Source organism: Panthera leo, chromosome B3 (genome assembly GCF_018350215.1).
Source record: "Panthera leo isolate Ple1 chromosome B3, P.leo_Ple1_pat1.1, whole genome shotgun sequence".
NCBI lineage: Eukaryota > Metazoa > Chordata > Mammalia > Carnivora > Felidae > Panthera > Panthera leo.
Genome location: NC_056684.1, coordinates 88,041,640 through 88,048,381, shown reverse-complemented (window position 1 = coordinate 88,048,381; position 6,742 = coordinate 88,041,640). Strand labels below are relative to the sequence as shown.

Below are 6,742 nucleotides of genomic sequence, written 5' to 3'. Positions count from 1 at the left end.
ACTTTCGTTTGTTGAAAGATTTTTGATTACTGATTCCATTTCTTTGCTGATTATGGGTCTGTTCAAATTTTCTATTTCTTCCTGTTTCAGTTTTGGTAGTTTGTATGCTTCTAAGCATTTATACATTTCTTCCAGATTGCCTCATTTGTTGGTATATGGTTTTTCAAAATATTCTCATATAATTATTTATATTTTTGTGGTATTGGTTGTGATCTCTCCTCTTTTATTCATGATTTTATTTATTGGGGTCCTTGTTTCTTTTTGAAAAGCCTAGCTAATCAATTTTATTAATTCTCTCAAAGAACCAGCTCTTAGTCTCTACTGTTTTTTTTTAATTCATACTTTTTTTAAGTTTATTTATTTACTTAGAGAGAGGCAGAGACAGCACAAGTGAGGGAAGGGTAGAGAGAAAATCCCAAGCAGTCTCTGCCCTGTCAGCACAGAGCCCAATGCAGGCTTGAACCCACAAAGCCATGAGATGATGACCTGAGCTGAAACCAAGAGTTAGGCACTTAACTAACTGAGCCACCCAGGTGTCCCTTTTCTTGTTTGTTTCCATATCATTTATTTCTGCTCTACTCTTATTATTTCCCCTCTTCTGCTGGCTTTAGGTTTTATTTGCTCTTCTTTTTCTAGCTCATTTAGGTGTAAGGTTAGGTTGTGTTTTTGAGAATTTTCTTGCTTCTTGAGGTAGGCCTGTGTTGCAATACACTTCCCTCTTAGGACCACCTTTGCTGCACCCAAGAGGTTTTAGACTGTCATGTTTTCATTTTCATTTGCTTCCATATATTTTTTTTATTTCTTCTTTAACTTCCTGCTTAACCCATTCATTCTTTAGTAGGATGTTCTTTAACCTCCATGTATTTAGGGTCTTTCAATTTTTTTCTTGTGGGTGACTTCAAATTTCACAGTGCTGTGGTCTGAAAATAAGCATGGTATGACCTCAATCTTTTCACACTTGAGGCCTGATTTGTGAACCAGTATGTGATCTATTCTGGAAAAAGTCCTATGTGCACTCGAAAAGAATGTGTATTCTGCTGCTTTAGGATGAGATGTTCTGAATATATCTATTAAGTCCATCTGGTCCAGTGTGTCATTCAAAGCCATTGTTTCCTTGTTGATTTTTGGCTTAGATGACCTGTCCATTGTTGTAAGTGGAATATTAACGTCCCCTACTATTAGTATTCTGTTATCAATGAGTTTCTTTATGTTTGTTAGTAACAATATGTAGGTGTCTTTTGGTCTAAAATGAGGGTCTTATAGCAGCATATGAATGGGTCTTGCTTTTTTATCCATTCTGTCACTCTATGTCTTTTGATTGTAACATTAATCCATTTACATTCAAAGTAATTAGTGACAGATATGTATTTATTACCAAATTATTACTTAGTTTGTGGCTAAGTAATCTTTCTGAAGATTTTCTCTGAGCCTTTGTCTTTCTCTCATGTTTTGCTGATTTTATTTACTGATATATTGTATTTCTTTTTATTCCTTGCATGTTTATTAGTGGTCTTTGATATATGGTTACCATTAGGTTTGTACATAACCTCTTCTGCATACAGTAGTATATATTAAGTTAATAGTCATTTAAGTTTGAACTCTCTACTCCCCACATTTTAGGTATATGTTATTATATTTTATATTCTTTTTTGTGATTTCCTTAACTGTTTTTTTACAAAAATATTCATCTTCACTGCTTTTGCGTTTCCTACCTTTATATTGTCACTTTTGATCTCTCCTTTCCACTCAAAGAGTCCCCTTTAATATTTCTGGCAGGGCTGGTTTACTAGTCACGAAGTTCTTTAGTTTTTGTCTGGTAAATGCTTTATCTCTCCTTCTCTTCTGAATGATAGCCTTGCTGGATAAAGTATTCTTGGCTGCAGATTTTTCCCATTCAGCACTTTGAATATATCATGTCATTCCATTCTCGCTTGCAAAGTTTCTGTTGAAAATTTCCTGCCACCTTTATGGATTTTCCCTTGTACGTTACTGACTTCTTTCATCTTACAGCTTTAATATTTTTTCTTTATCTATTAATTACAATATGTCTTGGTGTAGGTCTGCTTTTGTTGATTTTGATGGGAGTTCTCTGTGCCTCCTGGATCTGGATATCTGTGTCCTTCCTCAGATTAGGGAAGTTTTCAGCTATTATTTCTTCAAATAAATTTTCTGCCCCCCTTTCTCTCTCTTCTTCTGGGATTCTTATAATACAAATGTTACTATGTTTGATGGAGTCATTGAGTTCCCTAAGTCTATTCTCGTTTTGTGTAATTCTTTTTTCTCTCTTTTGGCCAGCTTGATTAGTAAACATTATTCTTTCTTCTATGTTACTAATTCATTCCTATGCTTCTTGCATCCTGCTATTCGTTCTGTCAAGTGTGTTTCTCATTTCATTCATTGAGTCCTTTATCTCTGCTATGTTACTCCTTATCTCTGTGTAAGTCTCACTTATGTCTTCTACTCTTTTCTCAAGTCAAGTGAGTATCCTTATGATAATTGCTTTAAGTTCTCTCTCAGGCATGTTACTTATATCTGTTTCTCTTAGATCTCTGGCTGTGGTGTTATCCTGTCCTTTCATTTGTGATAAATTTCTCTGTCTCCTCATTTTGTCTGCCTCTTTGTCTGTTTCTCTGTGTTAAGAAAGTTAGCTATAACACTGTCTTTGGGCTGAGCCATTGTGGACATTTTGAGGGAAGCTGACCTACATGCCCCCACACCATCTCCTGGAAGCCTGAGCCAGCTGTATAGCTTTCTCCCTTTGTCTCATAACCATGTCCACCAATATAAATGCTAATTCGCCAGCTGCCTGCCTTAACAGGTTCAAGAACAAGGGGAAAGACAGTACAGAAATGAGGTGGCACTGAATAGAAGTTAATGAGGAGCTGAGGAAAGCTAAGGATGACCAGATGCTGAAAAGGAAAAATGTAAGCTCATTTCCTGATGGTGCTACTTCTCTACTGCAAGAGAACTACAACAACCAAGGCACTGTAAGTTGGTCTGTTGATGACATTGTCCAAGGCATAAATAGCAATTCATTTGGAAAGCTAGCTCCAGGCTACTAAAGCTGGTAGGAAACTGCTTTCCAGGGAAACACAGCCTCCCATAGACAACATAATCTGGGCTGGTTTTGATTCCAAAATGTGTATACTTCTTGGGTGGAACTGATTGTAGTCCTATTCAGTTTTAATTTGCTTGGGCCCTCACTAACATTGTTTCCAGAACATCAGAACAGACCAAAATTGTGGTAGATGGAGGTGATACCCCAGCATTCATTTCTCTGTTGGCATCTTCCCATGTCCACATCAGTGAACAAGCTGTAGGGGTGCTAGGAAGCAATGCAGATGATGGTTCAGTTCCTCAAGACTTGTTTATCAAATATGGTACAGTTGACCTGCTGTTGGCTCTCCTTGCAGTTTCTGATATGTAATCTTTAGAATGTGGTTATTTACATAACCTTCCTTGGACACTTTCAAACCTTTGTCACAAGAATCCTGAATGTCTGTTAGATGCTACTGAGCAGATTCTTCCTACCTTAGTTCATCTCCTGAATCATGATGATCCAGAAGTATTATTACATACTTTCTGGGCCATCTCCTATCTTACTGATGGTCCAAATGAATGGACTAAAATGGTCATGAAAATAGGAGTTGTGCTCCAACTTTTAAAGCTTCTAGGAGCTAGTGAATTGCTCATTGTGACTCCCGTGCTAAAAGCCACAGTAAATATTGTCATTGGGGCAGATGAACAGACTCAGGTTGTAACAGATGTAGGAGTACATGTTGTCCTTCCAAACCTGCTAATGAACCTCAAAACTAATATTCAGAAGTAAGCTATGTGGACACTGTCAAACATCATAGCTGGTCACCAAGACCAGATACAGCAAGTTGTGAATCATGGATTAGTACCATCCCTCACTGATTTTCTCTCTGAGACAGACTTTAAGACACAAAAGGATGCTGTATGGGTTGTGACCAACTATACAAGTGGAAGAACAGTTGAACAGACTGTATACATCATTCATGGTGGCATAATAGAACAATTGATGAATCTCTTAACTGCAAAAGATACAAAAATTACTCTGGTTATTATGGATGCATTTCAAACATCTTTTGGCCTGCTGAGAAGCTAAGTAAAACTGAGAAACTGAGTATAATGATTAAAGAATGTGGAGATTTGGACAAAATTGAAACTCTACAAAACCATTAAAATGAGTCTGTATTCAAAGCTTCATTAAACTTGATTGAGAGGTATTTCTTTGTAGAGGAAGAGGAAGATCAAAACGCTGTTCCAGAAACTAACTCTGAAGGCTCTACAATCCAAGTTCAGGATGACACTCATGGTTCGTGTGATCAAGCCCCAAGTTGGGCTCTGAGAAGAGGGCACCGAGTCTGCTTGGGATTCTTTCCCACTTTCTCGCTGCCCCTCCCCCACTCACACTCTTTCTCAAAATAAAGTTTTTTTTAAAAATTTTAAGTTGTTTGTTGTGTACTATGTTTGGTATATCTTACTGTTTCTCTACTAAGAACTCTTTTAAATGTGTTTTATTATTGTAGCACTTTTTACAATGAAACTGTACTTGAACAGTTCCAAATTGTACATACTCTATGAAGCTTCTCCTCCAAATGGATTTCTTACTTCTTTGTGGAATCCATATCTTGCAGTGTCCTGTAACTAAAGATTAAATTCCACCCTTTTCTAAGAAAGAAAGAAAGAAAGAAAGAAAGATAGGTAGAGAGAGAGAAAGAAAAAGGCAACTATGTCTTCTGCTCTTGAAAGCAGTGACTTTATGAAGAAGAGGTCCTGAAGTGCCTTGCAGGGCGATGTTCCCTGTTCACCAGAACCTGGCACTTCAGGAGAGTATCCTATGTGTGTTGCTTATGCCCTGATACTGTTTCTGAGTCACTTTTCCTTTCAGCGCAATTGTCTGCACTGACTCCCTGCCTTTTGTGAGTTCTCCCTGCTCTTTGTGGTGTTAGTGGGACCCAGCAGGCCAGCTCTGAGCAGGCATGCCTGCCAGAGAATTTAAGAACAGGGTGGTGGTGTTAGAAAATTTTTCATTGAGCCACTAGTTCCTATTCTGGATTCCCTGAAGTGCTAGGGCAGCTGGGGCCTACATGTCAGGTGGCCAGGGGCATGAGGCTAGGCGTGGTGCTTGTTGGTAGCTGAGCATAGCTGGGCCCAGGGCATAACAGTGGCAGGGGGCAACCTGGCTGGGTGCTGTGTGGTGGTTAGGTGTGGCACAGCGTGCATGATGGCAACAGCTATGCACCCAGCAGCTGGGTGGGCCACAAGCAAAATTTGGGCAAAATTTGCCCCAGCCCTGTACCTGAGCTAAAAGTATCTGTGCCACCCTGCCACCCAGAGGTTTTAAAGCCAAATATTATAAGAAATAGTTTTTCTCATGTGAACTCCATGGTGCAAGGGCCCAATTCTCTGCCCTCTCCATGTGCAGTTTCCCCTCCTCCTACAGGCATCCTCCCTCTGCCTTTCTGACTTTCCTAAACTTTCAGATGCAGCTTCTTCTCTATATTTAGTTGTGGAGTTTGTTCTGTCAGCCTTCCAATCATTCTCTGGCTTATTGACTTGGATGTGGATGATATCTAGTTGTAAACATGGGATGGCCAAGTTCAGGGTCCTCCTATTCCATTATCTTCCCAAGCTCTATTATAGTATGATATTTTGATATCTTGTTCATAGAATTAATAAGATTAAGGCTATGGAATAGTTCAGTACCTCCTATGACCTTACAATTTGTCAAGCATCTGGGCATGGCACACAGACCCTATGGTGACTGCACCCTCCAAACACTGTCCACTGCCTAGTGTTTACACTTTTGTGTAATCCCCTCCTCTTCAGTGTAGAAGAGACCTACGACTTGCTTTAACAAATAGAACACAGCGAAAGTGTGTTCTTCCCCATTTTATATTACATCATATAATATAAGTGTGTCACTCCCATTTTATATTACATCATATAATATTGCCTCTTAGCAGACTGAAGTGAGAGATTCTCCTTGCTGTCTTGATAAAGCAAGCAGGCATACCAAGGAAGCCATGTGTCAAGGAACTATGGAAGGCCTCCAGACAACAGCCAGTAAGAAGCCTGGGCCCTCAGTAATACATCCTTAAGGAAATGAATACCACCAACTTGAATGAGTATGGAAGCAAATTCTTTCCCATTTGAATCTCCATGTAAGAATGCAGCCTCATTCTGAAGTCTGAGCTATTAACCATCACCACAATGAAGAGAATACAGATCAGGACAGAGAGTGCTGCATGGCAAAAGTGAGCAAGGGCCACAAGGACAGAGATGGATGGGATAATGCAGAGACAGACACAGGGCAACATCAACCAGCCCTTTCAGAGGCAAGAAGAAAGCAGGTACCAACATTTTGCAGAACAAAATGAATTAAACATTTTGCACAGTTTCAATGGGAAAAAATTCATTCTAAAAAATATCTCTAAGCAAAAAAGTTATATCATCAGGCAGAAGAGAGTAGGCAAAAATACCATGTAACACACAGAAGAGGATCAGAGTAGGGTCAGCTAAACTTGGCCAACAGAAGAAAATTCAAACCAGACCAGAATAAAAACTGTTTCTTTTACAAAGAGTTTTCACCGAAAAACTGGAAATTTCTATCAAAAGCCATTGTCCCACTTTGTACTTTGTGGCATTGAACTACATGAACTGTTATCCTTACAGACTGGGGAATCAGGCATTGTCCACAAATTCTTTTGTTGCT

The 6,742-nt window shown here is 39.1% G+C and overlaps 1 pseudogene; it reads left to right on the top strand.

Moving 5' to 3' along the window:
• The first annotated feature begins 2,771 nt into the window (after positions 1 to 2,771).
• On the top strand, positions 2,772 to 4,675 carry LOC122222637 (annotated as a pseudogene).
• Positions 4,676 to 6,742: the final 2,067 nt, after the last annotated feature.